This window comes from Chrysemys picta, chromosome 5 (genome assembly GCF_011386835.1).
Source record: "Chrysemys picta bellii isolate R12L10 chromosome 5, ASM1138683v2, whole genome shotgun sequence".
NCBI lineage: Eukaryota > Metazoa > Chordata > Testudines > Emydidae > Chrysemys > Chrysemys picta.
In genome coordinates, this window is record NC_088795.1 from 71,550,261 (window position 1) to 71,570,024 (window position 19,764).

Genomic DNA, 19,764 nt, shown 5'->3' on the forward strand with positions numbered 1-19,764 from the left:
GCAAAGAGTCTTTCTACCAACCCAGCATAATACAGAGGTGATCTTCAACTGCAGTATAAAGATTTCCATTTATTACTTTCTGTAGTTCATCATCTAAGTTTAATAAGCTTTGTTTTTAGTCAAGCTAATCTGGAGCTATTAGCTATACTTAAAAGTTATTGCTGGGCGCTATCTCAAGATGAGGTAAACTACCCTTTAGTGACTAAGCTTTTGGGAGGAGAAGAACTGAGGCTAAGCACAGTCCAACCAAAGGCAAGCACCACAGTTTGGTCCTAATTAGATGCTTAGTTTCTTGTAGACATCATGGTAAACAGGTGTCTTAAGAAGGGATCTGAACCAGGGAGGGTGATGGTTTTGCCGATCTGTGCAGGAAAGACATTGGGGTGCACAAAAGGCATGATGGAAGCTAGCGCTGAGGAACAAAGCTACTTATGGGCGAGAGGGTCAGAGATCGCACTGCGGCTGGCACCACGGCTAGGTGGAGGGAAAATAGAGATGGAAACTGTAACAACACAAACAGCTCCCATATCGGCCGCGGTGACCTACGGACCAAGGACCACCGCCCCCATAAGGACAGGGAGCCGCAGAACCGCCCGCCCCCGGAACCGGCTCCCGCTGCCCGCGGCACCATCCCCACCTCACACACCCGCCCCGCCAGCCTCGATCAGCAGCGCCCACAACTGCACCGGAGACCCCCACCGCAGAGGCGGACAGGCGCTGCCCCGGCCAAACCCCGCGCCACCGCCTTCTCGGCAGAGGAGACGAGCTGCTCCCCAGCAGCCGGACCGGACAGCCGTCACCGCCGCCGCCGCGCCCCCTCCCCAACTCACCTTCCCCTACTACTACCGCAGCAGCAGCCACCGCTCTCTCTGCTCAATCCAACTTAGCTACAGACCCACCTCTCGCCCCGTAAGGGGTGAGCGCGTCCCAACGCCGGCTCCCATTGGATGATGCGAGCCAAGCAGGTTCGGCTGCGCCTCCTAGCTAGCGGGGCAGTGATTGTGGCTTCACCGTGGTAACGCGGAGAAAAGAAGCACGTGACAGCAAAGAGCGGAGAGAGGCAAGTTCTACGCGCCCAGGGGCGGGACAAGGCGGGGCTCAGGGGCTAGATGATTGATGGAGAAGGGTATTTGCATATCTGTGCTGCATCGGTGTCTGTGAATGGCCGTGCGAGTCCATCCAGCCATTCACGGTTGCCAAGCCTCCAGGATTGGCCTGGAGTCTCTCAGAATCTGCATCCATCTCCCAGTGATTATTGAAAGCAATCTGGGAGATTTTAATAGGATATTTTAAGAAAATGACATTACTTCATGTAGGAAAAAAAAATCTTCCTGAATAGCTTCAGAGTTCGCAATCCTATGTAGTGTTTACATACCCGTACCTGAGAGTAAGTGTGTGCATGCACACATCTCTGTATGTAGCTGTTCACATATGTTCATGAATGAGCATGTGACTTACATCTGAAGAAGTGAGGTTCTTACCCACAAAAGCTTATGCTCCCAATACTTCTGCTAGTCTTAAAGGTGCCACAGGACCCTCTGTTGCTTTTTACACGTGTCTGCATGCATTCCCATACATGCAGATGTGTGCCTTTGAATGGACATCTGTGCATGGCATCTGTCTACATGCATATAAGGGTGTAAGGCTATCTGTCTCTGCGCATATTGCTACATCTGTATGACCATGTATATCCATGTCTCTTTCCATGCTTGTTTCTGAGTGGCCACCCATGTTTCTGTGCTTGTGCATAAATGTTTACGTCTGACATGGCTGTGCACGTGTGTCTGTAATTCCACTCATGTGAATCCCTAGGTGTTGGATGCCTTTAAGTATAGGGATTGGTGCACGTATATGTATGTTCCTGTATATGTATGCAGATAACTGCTTGCTGTGTTATATTATTGTCAGCATATAAACAGTTTTTTGTATATGGGCTTATGCATGTAAGTGTGTGTGTTAATGCATTGGAGTATAAACAGGGATGCATGGTGAGTTGTACTTATGTGTGTGCGCATGAGCTTCTGAGCAGTACTGAATGTAGTATTAATACATTTTATCTTACACTAAGCTTATCCAGCGATCTAAAAGACAGAGTAAGATACACTGTGGATTTTACATGTGGATGTGTATCTGGTACTATAGGTATGAGTGTTAACCCCAATATCAAAGAACATTTTGTACCTGTTGATAAAATAGATACGGAAATAGCAAATGGCAAAGGGCTAATGGGAATAAAATAATGATTTATGTTTAAGAAAAAATTAAATCTTCAAACTCATAGACTCTCTATGGATAGAAATGTCATGCTCTAATAAGAATATAACATTAGGGATCTATTATAGACCACCTGACCAGGACAGTAACAGTGATGATGAAATGCTAAGGGAAATTAAAGAGGCTATCAAAATTAAGAACCCAATAATAGTGGGGGATTTCAATTATCCTCATATTGACTGGGAACATTTCACTTCAGGACATAATGCAGAGATAAAATTTCTCGATACTTTAAATGACTGCTTTATGGAGCAGCTGGTATGGGAACCCACAAGGGGAGAAGCAACTCTAGATTTAGTCCTGAGTGGAACGCAGGAGCTGGTCCAAGAGGTAACTATAACAGGACCGCCTGGAAATAGTGACCATAATACAATAGCATTCAACATCCCTGTGGTGGGAAGAACATTTCAACAGCCCAACACTGTGGCATTTAATTTCAAAAGGGGGAACTATGCAAAAATGAGGGAAGTCAAATCCTAGTGAGGCAAATAGAAAGGAGCATAAACGCTGCCAAATTAAGGGTACGTCTATACTTACCCTCTGGTTCGGCGGCAAGCAATCGATCTTCTGGGATCGATTTATCATGTCTTGTCTAGACGCGATAAATCGATCCCGGAAGTGCTCGCCGTCGACACCGGTAATCCTGCTCCACGAGAGGAGTAGGTGGAGTCGACGGGGGAGCCTGACTGCCGCGTGTGGACCCGCGGTAAGTACCTTTAAGTTCGAACTAAGATACTTCGACTTCAGCTACGTTATTCACATAGCTGAAGTTGCGTATCTTAGTTCGAACTGGGGGCTTAGTGTGGACCAGCCCAAAGTGAAAGAATGTAATAAGAAAAGCCAAAGAGGAGTTTGAAGAATGGCTAGCCAAAAACTCCAAAGATAATAAAATGTTTTTTTAAGTATATCAGAAGTAGGAAGCCTGCTAAACAACCAGTGGGGCCCCTTGATGATCAAGATACAAAAGGAGCGCTTAAAGACGATAAAGTCATTGCGGGGAAACTAAATGGATTCTTTGCTTCAGTCTTCACGGCTGAGGATGTTAGGGAGATTCCCAAACCTGAGCCGCCTTTTGTAGGTGACAAATCTGAGGAACTGTCACAGATTGAAATGTCACTAGAGGAGGTTTTGGAATTAATTGATAAACTTAACATTAACAAGTCACCGGGACCAGATGGCATTCACCCAAGAGTTCTGAAAGAACTCAAATGTGAAGTTGCGGAACTGTTAACTAAGGTTTGTAACCTGTCCTTTAAATCGGCTTCTGTACCCAATGACTGGAAGTTAGCTAATGTAATGCCAATATTTAAAAAGGGCTCTACAGGTGATCCCGGCAATTACAGACCGGTAAGTCTAACGTCGGTACTGGACAAATTAGTCGAAACAATAGTTAAGAATAAAATTGTCAGACACATAGAAAAACGAACTGTTGAGCAATAGTCAACATGGTTTCTGTAAAGGGAAATCGTGTCTTACTAATCTATTAGAGTTCTTTGAAGGGGTCAACAAACATGTGGACAAGGGGTATCCAGTGGACATAGTGTACTTAGATTTCCAGAAAGCCTTTGAAAGGTCCCTCACCAAAGGTTCTTAAGTAAAGTAAGTTGTCATGGGATAAAAGGGAAGGTCCTTTCATGGACTGAGAACTGGTTAAAAGACCGGGAACAAAGGGTAGGAATTAATGGTAAATTCTCAGAATGGAGAGGGGTAACTAGTGGTGTTCCCCAAGGGTCAGTCCTCGGACCAATCCTATTCAACTTATTTATAAATGATCTGGAGAAAGGGGTAAACAGTGAGGTGACAAAGTTTGCAGATGATACTAAACTGCTCAAGATAGTGAAGACCAAAGCAGACTATGATGAACTTCAAAAAGATGTCACAAAACTAAGTGATTGGGCAACAAAATGGCAAATGAAATGTAATGTGGATAAATGTAAAGTAATGCACATTGGAAAAAATAACCCCAACTATACATACAATATGATGGGGGCTAATTTAGCTACAACAAGTCAGGAAAAAGATCTTGGAGTCATCGTGGATAGTTCTCTGAAGATGTCCGCGCAGTGTGCAGAGGCGGTCAAAAAAGCAAACAGGATGTTAGGAATCATTAAGAAGGGGATAGAGAATAAGACTGAGAATATATAATTGCCCTTATATAAATCGATGGTACGCCCACATCTCAAATATTGCGTACAGATGTGGTCTCATCTAAAAAAAGATATACTGGCACTAGAAAAGGTTCAGAAAAGGGCAACTAAAATGATTAGGGGTTTGGAACGGGTCCCATATGAGGAGAGATTAAAGAGGCTAGGACTCTTCAACTTGGAAAAGAGGAGACTAAGGGGGGATATGATAGAGGTATATAAAATCATGAGTGATGTGGAGAAAGTGGATAAGGAAAAGTTATTTACTTATTCCCATAATACAAGAACTAGGGGTCACCAAATGAAATTAATAGGCAGCAGGTTTAAAACAAATAAAAGGAAGTTCTTCTTCACGGGGCGCACAGTCAACTTGTGGAACTCCTTACCTGAGGAGGTTGTGAAGGCTAGGGCTATAACAGCATTTAAAAGAGAACTGGTTAAATTCATGGTGGTTAAGTCCATTAATGGCTATTAGCCAGGACGGGTAAGGAATGGTGTCCCTAGCCTCTGTCTGTCAGAGGGTGGAGATGGATGGCAGGAGAGAGATCACTTGATCACTGCCTGTTGGTCCACTCCCTCTGGGGCACCTGGTATTGGCCACTGTCGGTAGACAGGAAACTGGGCTAGATGGACCTTTGGTCTGACCCGGTACAGCCGTTCTTATGTTCTGTTCTTATATTTTACAAGACAAAAAGCCTGGCAGCTGATGTTATCTCAAGCTGCTGCTATGTCTCTTTCCAGACTGTTACAGGCTAGCTCTTTTCCCTTTATAGCACTCACAGTGGTCCAAATAAAGTCTCAGCAACACTCCCACAAGTTCCCCAACCTGGCCTAAAAACATTTGAGATGGAGCTCATTCTATTCCTTTGTACTTGCTGGAGAGATGATTTAGGAGGAGGATGGGGTTTGGGTTACTTACATTTTTAATCTACTAATAATTGTTAACATCTAAAGGACAACTGCTTTAATATTCATTGTGTCCTTTTTTCATGGAATCTTATTCTATTCTTTTCCTTGAATCTCCAGCTAACTTGTTCATACCGCTACTTCTTTTAAGGTACTTCTGTACTGATATACTGACAGGTATCATTATTCCTTTTTCCATCATTTAGAATCACTCCCAATAAGTCTACAAACTTATTTGCTCTCATCTGCTTTTATATTTTTCTCCTTAAACTGCTCTTCAGCTTAATTGCCACCAGATGTCCCTTCCTCTCTGTCAGTCTTACTCTTCCCATTTCTCTCAATGAACTGCCTCAGGAATGGAGTGGAGTTTCCAAAGCCCAAGATGACAAGCACTGACAGCTGGTCACTGGGAGAAGATATACAAACCCCACAGTAGCCAGGAAAGGGTTGAGTTACTATGGGCTCAATCAGCCCCACCCTGCTATACCTGCAGTAGGTGTCAGGCTGAGAGGGGAGGGGTTAGAGTGCAGGTCAATTGGGAGGTTGGTTAGAGGGAAAAGAAGTTACTCACCTTGTGCAGTAATGATGGTTCTTCAAGATGTGTTTCCCTATGGGTGGTCCACTGTTGGTGTATATGTGACCCTGCGCTTCTGATCGGAGATCTTTGGTAGCATTGCCTGCACATGTGCTCTCCCCTCCTCATGCTCTGCCTCAAGGCTAATTAGTGCTGCACAGGCAAACTGCCCTCAGTAGCTTCTCTACCACAGAGTCCCTATCAAGAATTCCTATTATAATAGTCTCTTGTGAGAAGGGTCGCTGGAGGGGGACAGGGGTGAGGGGGAGGGAGAGAGGTGAAGTGGATTGAATACCCATTAGAGATAAACTCCAAAACCCATCTGTCAGATGTTATGTGTCTCCAGTTATGGCAGAACAAAGCAAGGTAGCATCCAAATGGATGCAATGGGTCGGGAAGTGGCAGCTGATGTCAAAGGGAGTAGTCTCTCGGGGCCTCAACCAGGATGTCAAAACTTAAGTGGCAGATTGTGATGATAAAAATTGAAGGCCTATTGGTTTGTGCCTCTAGAATTTGGATTTCTTTCTCTGTAGCTCATAGTAACATTGTGGTGGGACCTGTGGTGTATGCAGTCTGTGAGAAGACTGAGGACTAAATTTTCTCTTTTGTCCATGAGTACAGATCCCCAGTGACCAACGTAACAGAGAGTCCTGTGGCACCTCTAAGACTAACAGATTTGGAGCATAAGCTTTCGTGGGTGAATACCCACTTCGTCAGACGCATGTAATGGAAATTTCCAGAGGCCGGTATAAATATGCAGGCAGGGATCAGTCTGGAGATAACGAGGTTAGTTCAATCAGGGAGGGTGAGGTCCTCTGCTAGTCCTCTGACTAGTGACCAAAGCGTGGCTCTGGAGTCCTTAAATGTGTGGAGTGACATGCTGGTCTTCTTAGAAAACAGCGTAGAGCCTTAGAAGGGATGGTCTTCGACAGCTGGTTGCACCTCATTGGGGAAGCCTGAAAGATGCAACCATGAAGCTCACCACATCACAACCACTGTTGAGATGGACCAAGCCACTGCGTCAAGCACCATCTGGACTGCTGTTTTGGCCACCGACTGCCCTTTGTTGATAATGGTTCAAAATTGTTCCCCTTGTGATCCCAGGAGATGGTCAATAAAGACATTAAGTTTGGTATAGTTCATGTAATCATATTTTGCTTTTAAGGCTTAGTAGTTTGCAATTCTAAATTGCAGAGTAGCAGAAGAGTAGGCCTTTTGTCCAAATAAGTCAAGGCACTTCCAATTCCTGTCATAAGGGACGGACTTAGAATGATATTGCTGGCCTCAGGAGTTCACTGCATCTGTCACAATAGAATTAGGCAGAGGGTGTCCTCTACCAAGTGGTCCTGGAGAGGATTTGATCACACCCTAAATCAACCAGGCCTGTCACCTCAGTCCCATCCACTTAGATGGGGATGGTCAGCTTGGCCAGGCTTAGTTTACCTGCCCAGCTTTCTTGCCTGCCTGCACATAGCTGCGCCATGTAGGCGCAGTCTCACCTCACACTGCGTGGACACCCTCATGAATGCAGGCTACTGGGCCTGAGTGGGGGCAGGGTCAGAAGCTGGCCCACATCCTTGGGCAGATCTTTTCCAATAAAACAAGCCAGAACCAGCACCCTATACGATACAGATTTCACATGAGACCAGTATTTCTCAAGTTGGGGGTCCTGACCCAAAAGGGAGTTGCAGGGGGGTTGCAAGGTTATTTTAGGGGGATCAAAGTATTGTCACCCTTACTTCTGCAATGCCTTCAGAGCTGCATGGCCAGAGAGCGACGACTGTTGGCCGGGCACCCAGCTTTGAAGGCAGTGCCCCAGCAGCAGCAGCGCAGAAGTAAGCGTGGCAAAACCATACCACCCTTACTTCTGTGCTGTTGCTGGCAGTGACTCTGCCTTCAGAGCTGGGCTCCCAGCCAGCAGCCGCCACACTCCAGCTGCCCATTTCTGAAGGCAGAAAGGTAGAGTACCACAACTCGCCCTCCCCCCAACAATAACCTGGCAATCCCTGCAACTCCTTTTTGGTACAATTACAGCACTGTGAAAGTTCATACTTAAATATCTGAAATAATGAAATTTACAATTTTAAAAATCCTATGACCATGAAATTGACTAAAATGGACCCTGCATTTAGTAGGGCCCTAGTTTTAGTCCTGCTGTTGCTGTGAAGGCTCATTTTTCCCATAGCATTAACTTAGGTATAACTCCAGTCTTATCCCTAATCCAAATTCCATGCACACCGAAATGTCTCCAGCTGGAGGCAGAAGGGGTTTTAAACGTGACCTGGCCTGGAGGCGGCGTAGGCTCCAGGGGAAATGCCGATGCGGGAGTTAATAAGGCAGCGAGGACGCACAGCTGCGGTTAGGACACCCCAGCGGGGCCAGCGCCAGGGCTTCGTGCAGCTGCGATGCTGTCACAGCGAGTGCGGGGACGAAGAAGGGAGAAAGGAAGATCACCATCGCACTACAGGCCGGTGAGTGGCCCCAGCGTGCGGGGCGGCGCAGCTTAGCGACCACACTGAGCCCCACCCAGACTAGGCGTCAGGGTTTATTCACTTTGCGCTATTCACCTTAAAGCGAGGGGCGGGGCCGGGCACTGTGCGGGGAGGCAGCGCTGGTACGCCAGCCGCCATAGGCACCGGAACTGGGCCGCAGAGTGCCGGAAGTGTCATGGCTGCTGTGCGCATGTGCGGGAGGAAGCCCCGCCCACACGCGGGGTGGGGCCGGGCCGGCTAAGCGAGTGCTGGCTGGGGGAAGGGGGAGCCCGGCGGCGGCCGCCGCGATCGCTCTTGGACCCCGCCCCGAGCAGGCTTCTCCGCCCTGCCCAGGACTCGGAGCAGGAGGATGCGCGAGCGTCTCCCCGGGGAGCAGCAGGCGGCGCTACCCGGCCAGGTACGGCGGGCCTGGCGAAGGGACACGGGACGGGGCAGCTACATGGCGGTAGTTACAGCCTGAGCCCTGGGGCTGCGAGATGGAGAGAGTCTGGTCGGGAGTCAACGCTCGGGGGTGGGGAGGACGGTAGTGCTTGGGTTTAGAGGCGACGAGGGAGGTGTCAGTGTTCCCTGAGCCTCGGGGATGTGGCGCCTGTGGCCGTAGTGATGCTGTGCCTGTTTCCACGCTCCCCTGGCCTGCCAGGGGCTATGAGCTCCTTTGCGCCTGCCTTGGAGCGCTGTGCGGCTGGGAGCGGGTCACTGTGCATGTGTTACTCCCCGCTGAGCCCCCAGTGCATGCCTGGGCCCCGGGGCAGGTTGGCTGCCGTCTGTGCAGTGGGTTGAAGTGAGGTAGCTGAATTCCTGATTTTTCTCTTCTAAAGCTTGAACTTCATTGCTTCAGAAATCACAGTGCTTTTTGCTGGTGTCGCTACATGCATAGGAAAAGGGCTTTCTCCTTAGAAACTCCCCATCTTGAATATTGTCTAATTATCTGCAATATTTGTTCCTTGGGCTCCTGGTTTTAGCAAGGAATAACCCCATCTGCTTGTGTTTGTTCACATCACATCAGGAAGGAAGGTTGGTTAGAGACTCTCGCTTTGGAGCATGCCAATTTGCCCCTTAAATAACTTATTGGAATAGATTGGTAACAGGAATTAACCTAGAATTGTAGGACTGGAAGGGACCTTAAGAGGTCTTCTAGTCCAGTCCCCTGCACTCAAGGAAGGACCAAGCATTATCTAGACCATCCTTGACAGGTGTTTGTCTAATCTGCTCTTGAAAATCTCCAGTGATGGAGATTCCACAACCTCCCTAGGAAATTTATTCCAATACTTAACCACGGTGACAGAAAGTTTTTCTTAATGTCCAACCTAAACTGCCCTTGCTGCAATTTAAGCCCACTGCTTTTTGTTCTATTCTCAGAGGTTAAGGAGAACAATTTTTCTCCTTCCTCCTTTTAGCAACCTTTTATGTACTCAAAAACAGTTATGTTCCCTCTGTCTTCTCTTCTCCAGTTTAAACAAACCCAATTTTTTCAGTATTTCCTTATAGGTCATGTTTTCTAGACCTTTAATCATTTTTGTTGCCCTCCTCTGGACTTTGTCCAATTCGTCCATATCTTTCCTTAAATGTGGCTCCCAGAATCGGACCCAATATTCCAGTTGAGGCCTAATCAGCGTGGAGTAAAACGAAAGAATTACTTCGCGTGTCTTGCTTACAAGACTCCTGCTAATACACCCCAGAATGTTCACTTTTTTTGTTACACCGTTCACTCATATTTAGCTTGTGCTCCATTATGACCCCCAGATCCCTTTCTACACTACGCCTTCCTACGCAGTCATTTTCCATTTTGTCTGTGTGCAACTGCTTGTTCCTTTCTAATTGGAGTACTTTGCATTTGTCCTTACTGAATTTCATCCCATTTACTTAAGACCATTTCTTCAGTTTGTCCAGATCATCTTGAATTTTAATCCTGTCCTTCAAAGCACTTGCAACCCCTATCAGCTTGATATTGTCTGCAGATTTTATATGTGTACTCTATGCCGCTGTCTAAATCATTGATGAGGATATTGAACAGAACTGGACCCGGAACTGATCCCTGTGGAACCCCACTCGATACGCCCTTCTAGCTTGACTGTGAACAACTGATAACTATCTGGTTATCATTTTCCAACCACTTAGGCACTCACTTTATAGTAGCTCCATTTAGGTTTCATATCCCTAGTTTATTTATGAAAAGGTCATGTGAGATAGTATCAAAAGCCTTACTAAAGTCAAGTTATACCACATCTACTGTTTTCCTCCCCATTCACAAGGCTTGTTACCCTGTCAAAGAAAGCTGTTAGGTTGGTTTCACACAATTAGTTCTGACTTTTACTTATTACCTTATCTTCTAGATGTTTATAAATTGACTGCTTAATAGTTTGCCCCCATTATGTATCTGAGTACTGAATTTAAGCTAGGTGGTCTGTAATTCCCCAGATTGTTTTTATTTTCCTTTTGGCACTATATCCTTGCCCAGTCCTCTGGAAACTCTCCCATGACTTTTTGAAGATAATTGCTAATGGCTCAGATATTTCCTCAATCAGCTCCTTGAGTATTCTAGGATGTATTTCATCAGGCCCTGGTGACTTGAAAACATCTAACTTATCTAAGGCTATGTCTACACTACAGAGTTTTGTCCATGCAAGTTATGCTGATGTACAGCCAATGCTGTAATTAAACCACTGTTGCATGTCCACACTATGCTCCTTGTGTTGGTGGAGTGCATCATAATAGCAGCTCTTACATCGACGCAGCTTCTCCCACTGCACTGCTCTCTATCCCACTGTGCAATTGGGTGCAGAGTGGTTAAGGAAGGGTTTGCAATGCCTCACGGGGGCAGATATAGTGTCACATGATGAAGGTTTCTCAATGCCATCATTCCATGGGCATCCTGCTAGATTGCCAGCTGCTTTTCAACTGCCCTGGTAATCTGCAACCCAGTGATCTGTCATAAAGCATGGATCCTGCATTGCTGTTCACATTGTGCCATGTGTTATGAACACAAGGCTATAAGAGGAGCCCAATGGGGAGCTATTCTGCTGAGGGATGCCTTGAAGGAGCAAATTAATACTGAGCCACAGTAATGTGTGTTGCTGTAGTGTGCTAAGCCTGGCATTGTTTGTTTGCACTGTGCTATGAACCTTGTAAAGATTGCTGTGTGCCTGAAAAGTAACACATTTTAAATCACTTTTGAAAGTAGCACAGAAATATGACCAGAGTGACATTGCTGAACACTAACACAAGAAGCCCCCAGAAGGGTTGTGAGGGGAGGGGGAGAGTTTGTGACAGGGAGTGCATGTGTATGTGAGAGAGAGAGAGACAGTGAGAGTGTGTGTGTATTGGGGGGGAGTGAGTATGTTGGCATGCTGTCTCTTTAAGTATAGCATTCGCCAGCCTGAACACTTGTTCAGACAGCAGCTGGAAGCAATCAATCCTGAGACATAAGCTGGTGCATAGACAGCTGTTGTCCTCCTGTCCCTTCAACACAACTCAGCAGAGACAGGTACCGGGGCTGGAGGAGAGGGACACTCAGACATCAGCCCCCACCTCCCTCCCTGGCTCTGCACAGCACATCAGGAGTCTTCCTTCCACCCCTCCCCAACAGCAGTCCACCCACCCTGCCTGCCACTGTGGTCTTAGTGCCAGGGAGAGCAGGATTCTGTGTTAGTGTTTTGATTCCATGATTCCATCTGAGTTCTCCCACAGACCAAGGAGATCCACCTCCTCCCCTGTAGTCCAGGGAGGAGTGTGTTTGCTGCGAGGAGCCGGCGTGCTCAGCTGGGCAGTAGCTCTCCATGCTGAGCAATTTCAAAACTTCCTGGGGCTTTGAATGGGAAGGGGCATGTGCTAGGGTTACCATATTTTGTGCCTCCCAAAGGAGGACACTCCACGGGGCCCCGCCTCCGCCCCCTCCCCAAAGTCTCCGCCTACTCCCCTGCTTCCCGCGAACATTTGAGTCGCGGGAAGCCTGAAGCAGGTAAGGGGGAGTGTGGGGGGAGGAGGCGCGGCCCAGGCTGTCCCCGGCCCTGGGGTGCCGGGCCCGGCCCCGCCGGCGCCCCCGAGCCCCCGGCCCTGGTGGAGCCCCGGCGTAGCCCCCGGCCACGGAGCCCCCGGCCAGGCACCGCACCGCGGGCCCGGCCCCGGCGGAGCCCCCGGCCTGACACCCCCGGCCCGGCCCCTGCGGAGCCCCCGGCCCGGCCCCGGCGGAGCCCCCGGCCCGGCCCCGGCGGAGCCCCCGAGCCCCCGGCCCGGCCACCGGCCCGGCCCTGGAACCCCCGGCCAGGCACCGCACCGCCGGCCCGGCCCCCGAGCCCCCGGCCCGGCCTGACACCGCCGGCCCGGCCCCCGAGCCCCCGGCCCGGCCTGACACCGCCGGCCCGGCCCCCGAGCCCCCGGCCCGGCCTGACACCGCCGGCCCGGCCCCCGAGCCCCCGGCCCGGCCCCCGAGCCCCCGGCCCGGTCCCCGGCCCGGCCCCGCCGGAGCCCCCGAGTCCCCGGCCAGGCACTGCACCGCGGGCCCGGCCCCGGAGCCCCCGTCCCGGCCCCCAAGCCCCCGGCCCGACCCCCGAGCACCCGCACTGCCAGTCGGCATGTCCCGATTTTCCCGGACATGTCCGGCTTTTGGGGCTTTCCCCCCGGACGGGGATTTGGAGCCCAAAAAGCCGGACATGTCCGGGAAAATCCGGACGTATGGTAACCCTAGCATGTGCCTGTATAGCTGGATGCAGGGTAGCAGAGTTCAAAACGGTGAGCAGAGCAGTCACAGTGAGCATTGTGGCCTCCTAGAGGCCAGTTACGGTGAAATAATGAATGCAGTGTCTACACTGATTTTTTGTCGATTTAACCTTGCTGCAAAAAGCTCTGCACCTCTTGTCAAGGTGGCTATATTTTGTCAGCAAAGCAGGAGAGTTTTGTTGGCGAGAGGAGCATTATAGTATGTGCACCTTAACTGCCTTTTGCCAACAAAACTGTGTAGTGTAGACAAGGCCTAGGTAATTTTTAACTTGTTCTTTCCATATTTTAGCCTTTTATCCTACCTCATTTTCACTGGCATTCACTGTTAGAATGCTAATAACCTTTTTGGTGAAAAGCCAAACAAAAAAGTCATTTAGCACTTCTGCCATGTCCACATTTTCTGTTACTATTTTTCCCCCTTCATTGAGTAATGGGCCTACCTTGTCCTGGGTCTTCCTCTTCCTTCTAGTGTATTTATAGAATGTTTTTTTGTTACCCTTTATGTGTCTAGCTAGTTTAATCTCATTTTGTGACTTGGGCTTTCTAATTTTGTACCTACATATTTGTTTGAGTAGCAGTCGTGTTAGTCTGTATCCACGAAAGCTTATGCTCAAATAAATTTGTTCATCTCTAAGGTGTCACAAGTACTCCTGTTCTTTCTACATATTTGTGGTGTTTATTTTTTTCCTTTGTAATTTGACTTGGTTTCACTTTTTGTAGGACTCCTTTTTTGAGTTTCAGATCATTGAAGATCTGATTAAAATGGGATGGTCTCTTGCTATACTTACTATCTTTCGTACACAGTGGGATTGTTTGCTTTTGTGCCCTTAATCATGTCTTTATGTAAAAAATGCCAACTCTCTCTTGAACTGTTTTTCTTTAGACTTGTTTCCGAGGAGATCCGAGTTTGCTAAAGTCTGCCTTCTTGAAATCCATTATCTTTATTGTGCTGTTATCCTTCCTACCATTCCTTAGAATCATGAACTCTACCATTTCATGATCACTTTCACCTAAGCTGCTTTCTACTTTCAAATTCTCAACCAGTTCTTCCCTGTTTGTCAAAATCAAATCTAAAACCGCCTCTCCCCTAGTAGCGTTCTCCACCTTCTGAACTAAAAAATTGTCTCCAATACATTCCAAGAACTTGTTGGATAATCTGTGCCCTGCCGTAATATTTTCCCAACAGATGTCTGTGTAGTTGAAGTACCCCATCACCACCAAGTCCTGTGCTTTGGATGATTTTGTTAGTTTAAAAAAAGCCTAATCCACTTTTTCTTCCTGGTTAGGTGATCTGTAGTAGACCCCTACCCTGACATCATGCTTGTTTTTAGCCCTTTTATCCTTAACCGGAGACTTTCAACAACTCTGTCTTCTATTTCCATCTCAACCTCAGTCCAGATGTATACATTTTTAATATATAAGGCAACACCTCCTCCCTTTTTTTCTCTACCTGTCCTTCCTGAGCAAGCTGTACCATCTCTACCAATATTCCAGTAATACGTATTACCCCATCAAGTCTCTGTGATATCAACCATGTCATAGTAATGTTTATTAACTAGCATTTCAAATTCTTCCCGCTTATTCCCCATACTTCTTGCATTAGTATACAGACATCCAAGATACTGATTTGATTTCCCCCCTGTGTTCTCTCTTATCTCTCCCTTATCCCTGCTATAATGGCCCATGGTCCCTCCCAGTTTCCGACCCTTCTTCTAGAGACAGCAGGTCTCGCATGTTCTTCTGTGAAGTACTAGTTCTAGGTCATGAGGTACAACTCCAAAAATTAGAACAGGGCGGAAAGCAAACAAATATATTGTTTACCGTTTTCAAGTTTTTGAAGCTTCTGGTACTCAGTTGTTTTAGAAAAGAAACTTAAAATATGATTTTAAAATAGTCAAGATAATATAAGTAAAAGATGGAAGCCTTCTGGAAAATATCTGTACTCACATTTCTTTTACAAGGTGTGAGATCTCTGAAGTTTATGGGGAAAACTTTGAGTAGGGAAACTAAGTCATTAGGTGAGGTACCATATTCAAATTGCATTAGTACTTTTTGTTTTTATGATGTTCCCCTGGTGTTATCTGGACCTATGATCTGATAGGTCACTCCAATCCTCGACTCTCGGAGCCAGCCTTACCTTGCTCTGCTCTGAGAACCCCGACTCCCGGATAATTCCTGCACAGCCTCTAGCATGTAAGCTGCTCCCAGCTATATGAGTGAACACTTTTGGCCAACTGCTTCTTGGATTGTGCAACCAAATGACACTAGCCAATATCTCCAGTTCCAGATGCAACCCTAGGAATCTCCATCTTGCGGTCTCCAGTTATGCCCGCTGGATGCTGCACGCTTATGTGTTTGTCAATTTAACAAAGAAATTGATATGTATCAGGCTTGTTATCCCAAGGAGAGTCTCTGACACACTTCAAACCAAACACACGGCTTCAGGTAGAATAAACAAATACATTTATTAACTACAAAAGATTGACTTATAATCGCTTAAAATCTAAGCACAAGAAGTCCGGTTTGATCAAATGAAATAAAAGCAAAACACATTCTAAGCTGATCTTAACACTTTCAGTGCCCTTACAAACTTAGATGCTTCTCACCACAGGCTGGCTGGTTGCCCTTCAGCCAGGTTGTCCCTTTTGACCAGCGCTTCAGTTGCTTGGTGAGGTGTCTTTTAGATGGAGGTGAAAGAGAGAGAGAGCATGGCAAACGTCTCTCCCTTTTTATTATGTCCTTTCTTCCCTCTTGGCTTCCCCGCCCTTTTCAGACTCAGGTGAGCATTACCTCATCGTAGTTCCAACCTGACCAAGGGAAGGGGGGGTAACTCACTCGAGGGTCCAACGGATCGTTTGTTGCTGCCTAGGCCAGTGCCTTTGTTCCTGTGAGGCTGGACTGGGTTTGTCCCACACATGCCCTGATGAGGTGTGAACTGCCCCTTTGCTCCTGGAGAGTTTTGCCTGGACTTGTTTTAAGCCACGGGGACACATTTTCAGCCTCATAACTATATACATGAAATTATAATCTATAACATTACAATAACAACAATGCTCAGTGCATCATGAGCCTTCTGAAGACATGACAAACTTTGCATTGGATACCACACAATCATATTATAAGGATGAACATGGGGGGTACAGGGTGTTCCCCCAAGGTACAGAGCATCAGTTTTCAATTGCATTGTGGTGTCCAACCTTACTACACAGGAGGGCCAATAACCCTAAACACAACCTGGGGGGAGGGATAGCTCAGTGGTTTGAGCATTGGCCTGCTAAACCCAGGGTTGCAAGTTCAATCCTTGAGGGGGCCACTTGGGGATCTGGGGCAAAATCAGTACTTGGCCCTGCTAGTGAAGGCAGGGGGCTGGACTTGATGACCTTTCAAGGTCCCTTCCAGTTCTAGGAGATGGGAGATCTCCATTAATTAAAAAAATTAATTAATTAACCTTGTGAGGGCCAAATAAATTCTGTTTCATGTATATTTAGATAGGTTGTTTCTATGTACAATATTGTCTATTTAAAAACAAAGTAATCAGTGCATAAAACATGTATCAGAATTATAGAAAATGAGGAAAACATATAGGACACATAACTAATATGATGTAAACATGATGACAAAATGCTAATATATTGTGTTAACAAAGGCCACGGGCCTCATGGTTGGCCATATATGGCCTGCGGGCCATAGGTTGGGCACCTGTGCATTAGAGCTAATGCTTATCTCTCCTTTAGCAGATGTTTATGATGGCATCATGACATGTAACCCAAGGCAACATGTATGATTCAGTATAGACACTGATTTTAAAGGAATGATAAATTCATTTTAAGACTTGAAATTCAGAAGTGGTATTGATATGTATCTGTTTTCTAGGAATGTCATTGGTGTTATACTGTAAAGATTAAAAAATGCATCTTCATGTAATAGAGGGAATTATATATGTAGAGCTTCGAATATAAAATTCCCAAATCTCCCCTCCGCTCCAATTTTGTTTTACAAAGTACAACTATCCATTAATTGAAAACATTTCTATCACTGCCAGCTCCAGGTTTTTTGCTGCCCCAAGCGCAAAAAAAAAGCCGGAGTGTTGCCCCTTGAAAAGTGCTGCCTGGAAAGGGCCGGAATGCCCCGCCTTGAAAAGGGTGCCCCAAGCACATGCTTGGAACCCTGGTGTCTAGAGCCGGCACTAATTTCTATAAACATAGAAATCTAAAAAATGCTGGAGTTAAGGTCTGCAAACAACCTTAACTCTGATGCTTCCTGTTTTAGATTGTAAGATCTTGGGACAAGAAGGTGCCCCTTTCTATGTCTGTGCAGCACCTAGCCCAATGGGGCCCAATCTGGTTTGCCATTAGGTGTGACCACAATATAAAGATTAATATATTTGTACCTAATGGGGATTAGACACGTATCATGTGTATTACAACAGCTTGAAACTTTTTGTTTCATTTTCACTTGTAGTCAGTTACATGAACTCCTTATTTTCCTTGCCAGACCTTCCTGAATACCTTTATTCTCTGTCACTGTTAACTGATCGGGATGGATGGTGATATTTTTATACCCAGCCCATAACCTTGGAGTCAACTTCAGTTATTTCTTCACTGCCAGAAACCAGGCTTATATGTATAGTGAAATAACTGATTCAAGTCAGCGATCTGTCGCTGTAAAAGCCTAGTGGAGGGATTTGAATGCTCTTGTCTCCATTTGATCCCTTCAGTTTTTCCCATATCAAGTTCAAATTTATTGTCCATGCTATTTAAGCCATTCACAACTTTGTTTCTCTCAACTCTTCCCTTGACCTGTTGCATTGCCCTCCATCGCCCTCCATCCCATCTACTCTTTCATTGGTTGCCTACATTTTTGACTTTCATCTACAATCATTTTGCACTTTAGTCCGTGCTGCTTTCTTTGCATAGAACGTTATCTTTGAAATGTTTCCCTCAATGCCTATAAGACATTGGCCAATGGATAAGCTATGGCATAATCCGTTGTAACTGATGTATATTCCTCTAATAACACACATCCAATTTATATATGAACATTTATATAATGTACATGTTCTGATTGTAATTTTCTACCATGCTTCATATATTGTCTTAGGCTCTGATTCTTCAAATATTTACTGCTTGCTTTAAGCCTGTAGCTAGTCCCACTGGTGTGTTTGCAGGATTGGGGCCTTAGACTGTAAACTCTCTGGAGGTGGGACTGGCTTCCTATGCATTTGTGTTGTAGGCACTGTCGTACTACAAATAATACTACTTGCATTCCTTATGTTAAGATGATTTTGCAGATGTAATTATACCAACCAACTTCCATATTGTGAATAGGGTGCATGTGAAGCCTGTTCCTGTAGGGTAGGGTCTTGTAAGCCTATGGAGTTAGAGGCAATATCATTTTAATCTTTATATAAAGTGGATGGATTAGATTTGGATTCTCTCTGTTGTAGTGGAATAATAAAGGGGAGAGAGTAGTGTGTCTGTACTACATAGGGATAGGAGGTGAGACTGTGTCAGGCCATAATGTTTGCATGAACTAGAGGAGAGTCTTCAGTTGATAGAAGGTGGTTCTTAGTGATTAAGGAAAGGTTTGAAAATAAATAGATTGGTGGTGAATAGGCAGAGGAGGATGCGTGTTACAGGGTTGGGGTTAAACTTGTTGGTGGAACAAGCTTCCTGGCTTTCAAACTTTCTACTTTCAAAACATTGTTATAAAGTTATAGTTGTAAATTGACGACTCTTTAAATAAATATGTATATCGTACAGCCTGTTTTGGAACTCTTTCTCAAACAAATATTTTAAAATATTGATGTAGGTACTTAATATAAAGGAGTCTTTTCTTCCATGAGTTTTTTTTTAACTTGGCTCTGGTAATAGAGAATGTAAATTGACTATGGTTGATCGGAAGGGTCGTAGGTAGTTGGTGGGGGTATGTATTCTGGCACCAATAAGGTTACGTTACTAAATTAATAGGAGGCGATGTTTGCACTTGAGCACTGACAGGTTGAGACCTGTTAAGAACTAAAAGAGGAAAGTGTTGGAGAATTGCACTTGCGATCCTTCAGTTCATTTGTAATGTGGTTGGAGTCCCTAAGTGCAATCAGAGTCCCATTCTGCTATGCATGACACACACACACACACACACACACACACACACACACACACACAGAGTAAATATAGCCCTCTATTTGCTGTCTAGTATGTAATCTGGCACAGACACCTGGAAATGAATGGAAAGAAAGAGATGGAAGTGTGAGCTGTACCATTCTGTTTTTCTCTGGATCTTAGATTGTTTGAAGATGGTTACTACCCTTATCTGTCCTTCCAGTTGTCATCTTTTTCCCCTTGAATATTCTAGTTGCTTGGCCTGCCTTTACTCCTCATTCAGCTTCCCAAAACCTCTGCAACTTGTGGGCTCTTCCTTAAAGGAAGTTGAAGCTTAACTGATTGTGTCTAAACAGAAACACTCATTGTATAATTGACAGATGTGCTTGCTTTGATCTGCTTAGCTCTTGGCAGTCCGGGGGCTCCAGGCTGCTGGCCCCATGCTGCCCGGGGATCCTAGGGACAGCTCTGTCTGCCATTAGGGAATTTTTTCCCAAGTACCCCCTGTAACATTTCGTGAACCCCCAGGGATTTGCAAATCCCAGTTTGGGAACCAC

The 19,764-nt window shown here is 46.1% G+C and overlaps 2 protein-coding genes across 29 annotated transcripts in view; one reads left to right on the forward strand and one right to left on the reverse strand.

Moving 5' to 3' along the window:
- NEK1 (NIMA related kinase 1) overlaps window positions 1-5,978 on the reverse strand; it is a 142,206-nt gene extending 136,228 nt beyond the window's left edge. For 9 of the 14 annotated variants that reach the window (XR_010601405.1, XR_010601406.1, XR_006172596.2 and 6 more), the window contains exon 1: window positions 831-936. The gene's annotated coding sequence lies outside the window, so the exon portion shown is untranslated. Of the gene's footprint in view, window positions 1-830; window positions 1,089-5,895 lie in introns of those variants that run through there. The other 5 variants (XR_010601404.1, XM_065596545.1, XM_065596544.1 and 2 more) reach the window with 5 other exon arrangements.
- A 2,343-nt stretch (window positions 5,979-8,321) lies between these two features.
- CLCN3 (chloride voltage-gated channel 3) overlaps window positions 8,322-19,764 on the forward strand; it is a 122,077-nt gene continuing 110,634 nt past the window's right edge. For 3 of the 15 annotated variants that reach the window (XM_065596556.1, XM_065596559.1, XM_065596562.1), the window contains exon 1: window positions 8,604-8,787. The gene's annotated coding sequence lies outside the window, so the exon portion shown is untranslated. Of the gene's footprint in view, window positions 8,370-8,586; window positions 8,836-19,764 lie in introns of those variants that run through there. The other 12 variants (XM_065596565.1, XM_042842102.2, XM_065596558.1 and 9 more) reach the window with 9 other exon arrangements.